This window comes from Dipodomys ordii, unplaced genomic scaffold, assembly GCF_000151885.1.
Source record: "Dipodomys ordii isolate 6190 unplaced genomic scaffold, Dord_2.0 Scaffold172, whole genome shotgun sequence".
Taxonomy (NCBI): domain Eukaryota; kingdom Metazoa; phylum Chordata; class Mammalia; order Rodentia; family Heteromyidae; genus Dipodomys; species Dipodomys ordii.
In genome coordinates, this window is record NW_012267388.1 from 1,671,354 (window position 1) to 1,683,487 (window position 12,134).

At 36.7% G+C, this 12,134-nt stretch overlaps 1 protein-coding gene across 7 annotated transcripts in view; it reads left to right on the forward strand.

Moving 5' to 3' along the window:
* Positions 1-12,134, forward strand: part of Rims1 (regulating synaptic membrane exocytosis 1) — a 197,755-nt gene that overhangs the window by 118,107 nt on the left and 67,514 nt on the right. The gene's annotated exons all lie outside the window — the stretch shown is intronic.

The following is a 12,134-nucleotide window of genomic DNA, read 5'->3' on the forward strand; positions in this document are numbered from 1 at the left end:
CTCCTCCCCCCCGCCAAGAAAAAAGAAAAAGAAAAATGAATGAATTTCAAGTTTTGCAAGACAGTATCTGTCAGAGTTTCTCAATACTACCATTGTCATATGAAAGTTATATAAACATAATATATCTTTTTTGGGGGCTGGGAAGGTGGCTCAGTGGTAGAGCGCTTGCCTTGCATTCCTGAGGCCCTGGGTTCGATTCCTCAGCACCACATAAGCAAAAAAGAAAAAAAGCCAGAAGTGGTGTTGTGGCTCAAGTGGTAGAGCGCTAGCCTTGAGCTGAAGAGCTGAGGGACAGCGCCCAGGCCCAGAGTTCAGGCTCCATGACCGACCCCCCCCCAAAAAAAATAATCTTTTTTATTTTATTTTATTGCAAAAGCAGATTTTCCTCACAGGCTATCATTTGTTCTACTCTTCTTCAGCCCCTTAATGGTTATTCTGCTGTAGGAGTAGATTATGTACTTGATAAGAAAATGCACATTGCTAGTTTACATCACGTCATTTGTAAGACCTCTGCATCACATGTGTAGAATCATTAATAGTGTTCTTTGGTTCTAACATGACAAATACCTTTGCTGGAAAAAAGACCTTATTCATGTTCTGTCTTCATGAATGCAGACTCATCGAAGAAGCATAACTGGAATTTCTTGTTAATCAGTTTTCAGAAATAGAAGTTAGATGGAAGGAATTTTCTGGTTGAAGAGAATAAGTCCCAACAATTATAAATGTTAAAAATAGCACTCTAAATGCCTGATGCTGTTGCACAGTAAAATGTGTCCCAAAGATTTCCTCTTCCTGGATTTCTCATCTTTCTGTTAACCATTTCACAGTCTGACAATCTAGATGATCAATTTTAAGTGTTAGGAAGAAAACAAAGAAAAGCCAAACTTTAGGCTACTTTTCAAGAATCTGTGATTTATACAGAGTGGATTATATTTGTGTATTAGAGCCAAAGTTAATTTAGGGGGACATTGCCAACTTGAGAGACCAACACTGAATACAGTTGTTTGTTATCACATGAAGTAAAATATAGAAAAGTTTCTAGATTAGTCAGAGTAGTCTTATTTGTTGAAGGTGCAAGGGAGATAGGTAGATCTAAAAGGATGAGAACTAATTTCTTACCTGTGCATCTATTTTCTATAAGTATTTTGCTGTTTTCTGCTTTCATTTTCATTTCTTCCTCTATAGCTTAAAACCTATAAAAGCTAAGACTTTATCAAAGCACACATGGATATTTAGCCACTAAAATTCATAGCTAAACAAATTTCCCCTTAAGCTAATATAAGAGCGATTATTGAGAACTCTCACTTTATATCAGTAAATTCCATATGTGACACACATTTGATCTTTTTTATAATATTATGAAGGAATACAGAAAAAGATGCTATTTTAAAAGACAAACTTCTGACATCCTTGAGCTCATTATTCTTTTAAATGCATTCTGTCTTACAAAACTTCAACTCCTGTAACACACAAAAGCATGCATGTGAGTACACACAGACTCACACATATACACACATAGACACATCCACACATATACACACATAGACACATCCACACATACCTCAATAGCAAAACCTGTAATACAACTTGGAGTGTGAGTGGTATAGAATAAAAGAAGAACAGAACAGAATAGCCCCTCATCTATAACCCTACTCAGGAGTCTAAGATCTGACATCAAGGTTTGAAGCCAATCAGGCAGACAAACCTATGAGACTAATCTTAAACTAACCAGCAAAATGCCCATAATGGAGATATGACTCAGTTAGAGAGCCAGTCATGAGTGAAAGTGCCAACAAAAAGCCCCAGGCCCTGCGGTCAAGTCCTAGAAGCAGGAGGAAAAGTGGCATCAGGATAGAGTGATCAAAATGTTGTAGTTTACTGGCATAGAATAAGAGCAGTTTTTCTATCACTATCTCCTATCCTCATCACTAGTACCATGAAGAATGACTGTGATCTGTTTATCATTTCTCATTTTTATTCTTTAGTACCTAACATACTTTATAGATTTTATAATTCTGTCTATTCATCTTAACTATTATTTTTTGGTGAATTCAGGGCCTAGATGCTGTCCCTGAGCTTCTTTTGCTTGAGGCTGATGCTTTACCACTTGAGCAATTGAACCATTTCTGGCTTTTTCTGAATGGTTTATTGAAAAAAAGAGTCTCATGGACTTTCTTACCCTGGCTGGCTTTGAACTGCAATCCTCAGATCTTTGCCTCCTGAGTAGCTAGGATTACGGTTGTGAGTCATCAGTGCCCATCTTCATCTTAACTTTTAACAATTAAGATGTGCTCAACTCTTATGATAGGATATATTTATATATCATAACTAGAATCCAACTTTTAAGTTCTTATTATATGTAAGGATTTTATTGCTTTGTTTTTTTGGCAGAACTGGGGTTAGAGTTCAAGGACTCATGTTTGTAAGCCAGTGTTAGCGCAATTCAGCCCCACTTTCATCTTCATTTTGCTTATTTTTTAGATAGTCTCAAACTGTTTGCCACGCCTGCCTCAGTCTCAATTCTAGTACTTAAGCCTCCCATGTAAATAGAATTACAGGCATCTAGAACTGTACCTGTCTAGAACTTTATTATTTTCCAAAACTTAGCCTATATTCCAAAAGAGATTATAATTAGACAAGAGTTTATGTTCTTGTTCCTTTTGTACATCTTCTCTCTTTTTTACTTGACATAGACATGTTTGTTATGCATTCCCTTGGATAGACTTTATTTGATGAGTCAATAAAAGAACTCAGAAAGCATCACAGCATTTCCCAAAGGCAATGTGCAGTGTGCTAAAAATCAACTTAATACTAGGGTTCTTATGAAGGACTGTAAAAGAAATCTGATGACATGAACTTAACATTACTAAATGATATCATAGATGCTGTCACTTAAACACCAGTGTTTTCAAAGCAATTCTCACTACATGTTCCTCCTAATGATTTACATTCCACATCATTGTCTTCAGAATTTTGTTTTGGGATAAGGATAGTATTCACATCTACTGTCCATGTAGTGATGACAGGATAGCTCTGTGTAAATAGAAGATTGTTGTCTCTTTCTCTAGATGTACATTCCTCTCTTTTGAGTGGTTCAGTTGTTTTCCTCTCTTAGTTCACTGAATAGTTCATTCAGATGGCTGAAAACATAACTCAGATTTTAAGTTTAAGATTATAAAGAAAGAAAACAGACTGTAAAGGCAGAAATGCCTAATTACTCACTGAGGATTGCTATTCAAAACTAGTCTGGGCAGAAAAGTCTGCGAGACTCTTATCTCCAATAAACTAGCAAAAAGCTTGAAGTAGAACTGTTGCTCCAGGGTTAGAATGACAGTTTTGAGAAATAAAAGCTAAGGGCCAATGCCCAGGCCCCAAGTTCAGGCACCAGTACAAGCAAGGAAGAAGAGAAGGGAAAGGATGGGAGAGAAAGGAAGAGAAAGAGAGGGGAGGAGAGACAAAGGATGGGAAGGGTGGAGAAGGGAAGGCACAAAGACAGAGACAGAGAGAAGAGGAAGAAAGAGTGAAAGGAAGGGAGGAAGGAAGCAAGGAAGGAAGGACAAATGGAAACATTTTGGGCAAAATGGTTTCTGTAGCTTCATCCCAAAAGAAGCTTAGTTATTTTTTCATATTTCTCATATTCCTCTTTCACTGAAGGCAGACAAAAGTCAAGTGTTTATACAAAATCATGATTTCAAAGAAAACATAAAAATAATATTAATTGCTCTCAGACATTACACATCTTTTGGAGGATTTGTCAATACCTACATTTTTCCAACATTTAAGTTTGTGATATGTGTTCTTCTGGCTTTACTAAAGTTGATGTTGTTGAGTTTAAACAATCAGACTTAAAGGGAAAATTTGATGTGAATATTTTTCTCTTTCATTAGCTTCTTCTAAAAGTATAGTATCACTATCAAAGTGTTTATCACTATTTTTACACTCATCATTGAGAAGATAGAAAACTTCTTCTACAACCTCTCTTCTATTAACGAATAGCAACTTTGAAACCATAAATATACTAACATTGGCATTTGTTGTTAAATACCCATAAAAATTGGTATATTGAAGGATATGTCCTTAAATTTATTTGGAGATTCTTTAATCTTACAGTCTTTCAAAATTTAAATATTTAACCCTGTGGACTGCTAGGTGCTGGTGGCTCATGCGTCTAATCCTAGCTACTCAGGAGGCTGAGATCTGAAGATCACAGTTCAAAGCCAGCCTGCACAGAAGAGACCATGAGACTCTTATTTCCAATAAACCACCAGAAAACTGGAAGTGGTGCTGTGGCTCAAGAGGTAGAGTGTTAGCCTTGAGCTGAAGAGCTGAGGGACAGCACCCAGGCCCAGAATTCAAGCCTCACGACTGACAAAATAAAAAATAAATATACCTGTCGGCTGTAAGAATATGTAATATATAATCATAACAAAATATTGCTTTGGCTGTGAATATAAGTTATGAGAGTCTAGATTATGGTTGGTTATAGAATGTGGGGGCCAGATGAATAGCTTTTCTTAGTCATGTTTTTTCTTGAAAATCCTTTAAGATTATATTTTGAAGGAAAATTTGTAGGAACTTGTATTTGAAGGAACTTGTATAGTTGGAAACACAGCTCTCAATGTTTCTATTTTTCTAGTTATAGATTGACTAACATATGCTTAATAAAATTTTGGAAGGCCAGTGACATATATATCAGAAAATGAAAATGTTAAGTTATATAATTTTCAAATTTTAAAACAAGCTTGTCAAGCTTGGGTTATTTATAGCAATGGAAATTAGATCTTTAGTGACTACTTCTATCTTTGGGAGAAAGTATAAATAGTTCCTGCATTTTATTTTATTTGATATTTTTGGTGTTATCTTTTACTATGCTTTTATTTTTTATTAGCTTTAAGTAGCTGAACACAGAGGTTTCAATTCAACTGTCCCTATACTTTTAAAAATGCATGTCAGCCTTTCCTTTCCTCTAGAAATACACTTCCTTGTAGCTTTATTTTCATTATGACAATTAAATTAGACACTATTTGTGCTCTGTGTGATAATCACAGCATGCCAAAGATGAAAGAGTCTGTCTAGGCAGTGGCCCTCAAGGAAGTTTCCTATTCTATGAACATGTGCTTATATATTGGCATATTAAACTAGCAGTACTGTATCAACTACTTGTTACTTTAAAGGTGTCCAGGTTTCAATAATAACTAAGTTATCAACAGTAAGTACATATTCATTGAGCAAACACTTGCATTGCTACAACTACTACCTAATGCTTTCAAACGGTGAGGACATCCTTCAAGTCTACATTGTGATTCCCAAGCTGCACCTTCTTCACTGTGTAACTTTCATTAGTTTTACTTTGACTAGCTATTTATACCTCCAGCTGGTTAATAATAAAACTTTTTTTTTTGTCAGTCGTGGGGCTTGAACTCTGGGCCTAGGCACTGTCCCTGAGCTCTTCAGCTCTAGGCAAGCACCCTACCACTTGAGCCACAGCACCACTTCCCAGCTGGTTAATGAGAGATAGGAGTCTCTGATCCTATCTCTAGAGACCTTCCTCCTCTGTCAGGGCTGACTTCAAACCTTGATTTTCAGATCTCAGCCTCCTGAGTAATCTAGGATTACAGGTGTTAGCCACAAATTAGCAATCTCAGTTTGCAAATCAAATTAGAAGTAAAGCAACCTATTGAAGTCCCATAGCCAAGAAGTAATGGAGCCAGGATTGACTAAAATGTTAAATATTACACTTGAAGCTGACGTCCTGTGAATAACCTTCCCTAGGCAGTCACTCCCATCTCCATGTCAGCGACAGTCTCCGTATAGTTCAGGTGCCAGCTCTTTTTCTTTTCTGTTTTTTTTTCTTACTCTTTAGTATGATCTTTATGTAGTTTACAAAAGTATTTCAGGTTAAGGCCACAGTGCATCTTCATCATGTTACCCACCCATTCTTCCCAATCTCTCACAATCCTACCCATCTCAAGTTACATTGCTTTGTTTTCACATTTGAATCCTATCTCCCTTCTCCCAAAACAGGTTTCAACTTCCTGATATTCACTTTAACTATAAATTTGTTATTCCAAAGAATTATATACCATTGCAATCCTCTGCCAATACCATATTTTAGACAATTTTAATGTACATATGCATATGGCTCATTAGCATATTTTGCCCAATTTTTAAAAATTGTAATTTTGGTTTCTTTTTTCCTTATTATATTCTGTTTTTCTTTTAAATGCTTGATATTAATCCATATTTTTTCTAGTTTCTTTGCCAATCATTTATGTATTGTAGACTTTCACTGTGTTTTTTTGTGGGTTTTTTGGTTGTTGTTTTTTTTTTTTCTGTATTATCAATCTCTTAAGGAAACTACATCTTCTTTTGGTACTTGTTCTCCCTACATTGAATTTATTTATTTTTCCCAGTACTCACAGCTTCAAGCTCTTGCTTGGCTTTTTTGCCCATGGCTCCTGAGTAGTTAGAATTATAGGCATTAGACACTGGCACCTGGGCAATGATACAATTTCCAGAGTAATGAAAGGGAGAGATGAAATAAAACTAATTCCATTAAAAACTAACAAGACTCTCACATTCTCACTGTCTTTTTTTGCTCAAGGCTGCCACTCTTATTTCATTTTTTTCCTTTAATTAATTTTATTGTCAAGGTGATGTGCAGAGGGGTTAGTTACATACTTAAGGTAATGAATACATTTCTTTTTTAACATTTTTTATTGTTATAAAAATGTTGTACAGAGGCTTACAGTTATATGAGTAGGGTAATGAGTACATTTCATAATGAGCATTTTTACCTCATCCTTTATTTCCCCCTATCATCACTTCTCTCCCCAACTCCTCCCGCCCCTCACCTCCACACAGACATTGTAAAGTTTGTTTTCAATATAGTGTCCTGTACGTTTCATCTTCACAATGGGTCAGCCTGCATCCCCATTTAAGCGTTCTGCAATATCCCTTCCCCTCTCCAAATTACAAGAATATATATATATATATATATCTTATATATATATATATATATATATATATATATATGTTGCAGATTACCAGCATCAAATCCAGTGAAAGCAGGGGTTATATCATGTGTGGGGGGAGAACATACAATAGAAACAAAAGAATCACATAGTGTATTGTAAGTACTTTTAAAAACACTAGCAAGAAAGGAAGAAAGAAAAGTCCTCTTGTGTCTCTGTCTTGGGGTACATTTTGCTTAACATTATCTCATGTGGTCATATGTGCGTAGCCTTTGACCTACTCTGTTTGTCATAGACTTGTACTAGTCACTGGAAACAAAGGAAATCATGGGACCTATGTTTCTCTGGACCTGGCTTACTTCTCTTAATATGATTTTTTTCCAAGTCTTTCCATTTCCTAATGAAATACCATTCTTTCTGCTGGAGGCATAGAATTCCATTATTATATACACACATATATATACATACACACGTGCGTGTGAGCGCACACACACACATCAAATTTTCTGATCCATTCATTTACTGAGGGCATCTGGGTTGGTTCCATATCTTAGCTGTGGCAAATAATACTGCAATAAACATAGTTGTGCTGGTAGCTTTGGTATGACCTTGTCTGTGATCATTTGGGTAAATGCCCAAAAGTGGGATTGCTGGGTCATAGGGGAGCTCTATGTGGAGTCTTTTGAGGAAACTCCATACTGCTTTCCAGAGTGGTTGAACAAGTTTACGCTCCCACCAACAATGCAGTAATGTTTCCTTCTGTCCACATCCCCTCCAGCATCTGTTGTTATTAGAGTTCTTGATTGTAGCCATTCTAACTGGGGTGAGGTGGAATCTCAGTGTTGTTTTGATTTGCATTTCTTTTATGGTGAGAGAGGTCAAGCATTTCTTCGTGTGTCTATTGGCCATTCTTTTTCCTCTTCAGAGAAGTCTCTTTAAGTCTTTAGCCCACTTATTTATGGGGCAGTTGTTTCTTTGAGGATTTGTTGTTGGGGATTAGTTTTTTGAGTTCTAAGTATATTTTAGATATGAGACCCTTGTCCATTGTATGGCTAGTGGAGATCTTCTCCCAGTCCATGGGCTTTTTGTTGCTCTTGCTAGTTATGCCCTTTGCCTTGCAGAAGCTCTGCAGTTTCATGCAATCCCATTTGTCCAACCTTTCTTTGATTTGTTGTGCTTCTGGGTCTCTATTAAGAAAATTTGGCCTGTGCCAAGGAGCGTTCGAGTTTCTCCTATTCCTTCCTGTAATGTTTTCATGGAGTCTGCTTTTATTTTGAGTTCTTTGATCCACTTGGAGTTGATTCTGGTGCAGGGCGATATATACAGATCTAATTTTAGTTTTCTACAAGTGTTTAACCAATTTAGCCAGCACCATTTACTGAAAAGGCTTTTCTTCCATTCTATTTCTTTAGCTCCTCTGTCAAAGATTAGGTGGCTATAGGTTTGTGGGTTTATTTCTGGGTCTTCAGTTCTATTCCATTGTTCCTCAGGTCTGTTCTTGTGCCAGTACCAAGCTGTTTTGATTACAGTGGCTTTGTAGTAGAGTTTGAAATTTGGTATTGATATTCCTCCAGCACTGTTCTTTCTACTAAGGATTGTTTTTCCTATTTCAGGTCTTCTGTTGTTCCATATGAATTTTTGGATTTGCTTCTTCTATTTCATTGAAGAATGAGGTTGGAATATTGATAGGTATCGCATTGAATTTGTAGATAGCATTTGGTAGTGTTGCTATTTTCACGATGTTAATCTTCCCAATCAAGGAGCATGGGAGGTTTTTCCACTTGCTTAGCTCTCCTTTAATTTCCTTTTTCAGGTTTTTAAAGTTTTTGTCATACAGGTCCTTCACTTCTTTTCTTAAGTTAACTCCTAAGTATTTTATTTTTTTGTGGGGCTATTACAAAGGGGTCGCTTTCCTAATTTCAACTGCGCTCTTCTCATTATTGGCATACAGAAAAGCCATTGATTTCTGAGGGTTAATTTTGTATCCTGCTACTTCACCAAAGTTTCTGATCAGCTCGAGTAACTTGGGAGTGGAGTCCATGGGGTTCTTGAAATACAAGATCAAGCCATCTGCAAAGAGGGAGAGTTTTACTTCATCTTTCCCTATTTGGAACCCCTTTATGTCTGCATCTTTTCTTACTGCTGTAGCTAGGCATTCTAATACTAGGTTGAAGAGGAGTGGGAGTGGTGGGCATCCTTGTCTTGTTCCTGAGTTAAGAGGAAATGGCTTTAGTTTTTCACCATTGAGTATAATGCTGGCTGTAGGTTTGTCATATATAGCCTTTATTCTATTGAGGAATGTTCCATGGATTCCTAGTTTTTCCAGAGCCTTAGTCATAAAGGGGTGTTGGATCTTGTCAAATGCTTTTTTTGCATCCATTGAGATAATCATGTGGTTCTTATCCTTGCTCTTGTTGATGTGATGAATTATATTATTGATTTGCATATATTGAACCAGCTTTGCATCCCTGAAATGAATCCTGTTTGATTGTGTTGTATGATTCTTTTGATTAGTTGTTGAAGTCGATTGGCCAAGATTTTGTTGAGAAGTTTTGTGTTGATATTCATCAAAGAAATGGGTCTGTAGTTCTCTTTCTTTGATGAGTCCCTGCCTGGTTTTAGGATGAGGGTTATGCTGGCTTCATAAAAAGAGTGTGGTAGTGAATTTTTGCTTTCAATTTCATTAAAGAGATGGAGGAGTATTTGTGTGAGTTCTGCTTTGAAGGCCTTGTAGAATTCCGCTGTAAATCCATCTGGTCCTGGACCTTTCTTGGGTGGGAGGTCTTTTATTGCTGCTTCTATTTTGATGCTTGATATGGGTCTATTAAGGTGTTTTAAATCATCTTGGCTTAGTTTGGGCATGTCAATATTTGCTAGAAATCTGTCCATATCTTTCAGATTCTCAAACTTAATTAGCATAAAGGTTTGAGAAGTATCCCCTTATTATATTCTGAATCTTGCCACTCTTGTTTCATCCACTCTTCCACTTCTGACTTTTGGGTGGTTAATTATGGTTAAGAGTCTCCTTACTTTCTTGCCCAGGCTGGCTTTGAAATTTGATCCTCAGATCTTGGCCTCCTGAGTAGCTAGTAGGACAAGCAAGACCCACTAATGCCTGACGTTAACCTAGAATTTTAACACTAGCCCACTATAATTGATTTTATACTGTGATCCTTTGGAAGGTTGCTAATGATTACATTAGCTAATATTTTTTCTCACTTCCTTGAAGTAAGAACCAATAATTACTTGTTGTATGAAATCTGCTCTCAATTCAAATTCATATTTAATTATCTGGTCAAGTACAATAGGACTTACATTTTCCCCCAAAGAAAGAACTATGACCACAGATTTAAGATTGCAAATATCTGATATTATATCTAAGTTTTTTTAAAAAAATTAAATCTTCACCTAACATGGAATTAATAGACAACCACTTCCTTTAGTTATACATTAGGAAAAACAGCTATCAAATTCATTGAAATGTAACCAGAGTGATTGAAAATACCATTAATAAATACTGACTTAAAGCACCTATTAAGTAAAATATAAAGATCCCTACAATAAATGTCACACCTTTGAAAAGCCTAACGAAAAAGGTTCAGTGAGAGTCTGAACTAGGGAAAATTTTACCCCAGGATCCCCTTGAAACAACACATTATACCTTAAAGTATGGTGACTAGGATTCCCCAAGAGCCAGTACTAGTGAGCATTCTGGATGACTACTGTCATACTTCCTGAACCTCATGACCTACTTAGGAAGACTTCCAGCACATTGCTGGTAAAATTCTCCCCTTACTTAAAAATAAGCAGTAAGATAGGCTCACTGGCTCTTGTCGTTAATCCAAGCTACTTAGAAGGCTAAGATCTGAGAATCATAGCACAAAGCAAGCCTGGGCAGGAAAATTCATAAGTCTTATATCTTGGCTTAACCATCAGAAAACCAGAAGTGGAACAGTAAGGGATTCAGTGCTATCTTTGAGCAATTTGCTTAGGGACAGAGACCAGGCCCTGAGTGCAAGCCCCACTGGCACCAAAAAAAGAAAAAAGAAAAGAAAAATCAATAGTATCAGTTCCAGGCATGAGAGTGTTTGTAACAAATTAACTTTCACACACATAAAACTACAAGACTGAAATAGAAACAAAACACAACAATAAAAAACGTGTTTTGATTACAATTGAAAGCAAAGAGCTCCAATTTTTGAATAAAGGCTCCTGGGGGAAAGGGAAGGAAGAACCACAGAGTCAGTAGTGCTAACTTTACTTCAGTTTCTATGAAAGCAAATTCCAGATTAGTGGCAGGGAAGATAGAGCTTTAGCAATGTTTTTACTATACTGAAGAAATGGATGCCCCAGTTGAAGAATGCAGAGAAGGTCAGATAAGGTAATGGTAGGGAAATGAACCCTAAGATATGTATTCAAATGTTCTTTTTTCTTTCATGTGATTGTTTCTAACACATTTATAAGATTATTTCTTTGTTGCTTTGTATGTCCCTCCCCCACAGAATAACCCCTGCGTTCACTGTATTTGATGTCGGTATAATTTGTGGAGGGGAAGGGGAAAAACAAATCGTTTAAATAGGGATACAGGTGGACCCATTGCAACAATGAGATGTACAAGTCAATGAGATGTACAAGTCATTATGTCGAAAACGAACTTTACAACTTTGGTGGAGGGGAGATGGGAGGGGAGCCCCTCGCGGGGAGGATTGGGGGGAGAGGATGGGAAGGGATGTGAAGGGAAAACAAAGGAGGAGGCTACAATACTTGCTAAGAAATGTACTCATTATCTTGCCCGTGTAATTGTAACCCCTCTGTACAGTATTTTCACAATAAAAAATAATTAGAAATGTATTATAGAACATGAAAACTAATTAACTCATTATGAGCAATATCTATGTACAGTAAAATTTTTGAAAGTTAAAAAAAAGAATGACAGAGAGGCTGCAAAACTGAATAGAGGTCTTCAAACATTGCCGCAGACTCCCCTTGACCAGCATAGAATGCCTGCAAGAAACTCAACAAATGCAGATCATAAGGGAAAGGAGCTGAATACACATTCCAGCTGCTGATGTAGCCTCTGAATTTCACCAAGACCAAGCACCCCTCTGGACACCTTTGGTTTCTTGTACATCTCAGAAAGTTCAAATTCTAGGAGTAAGC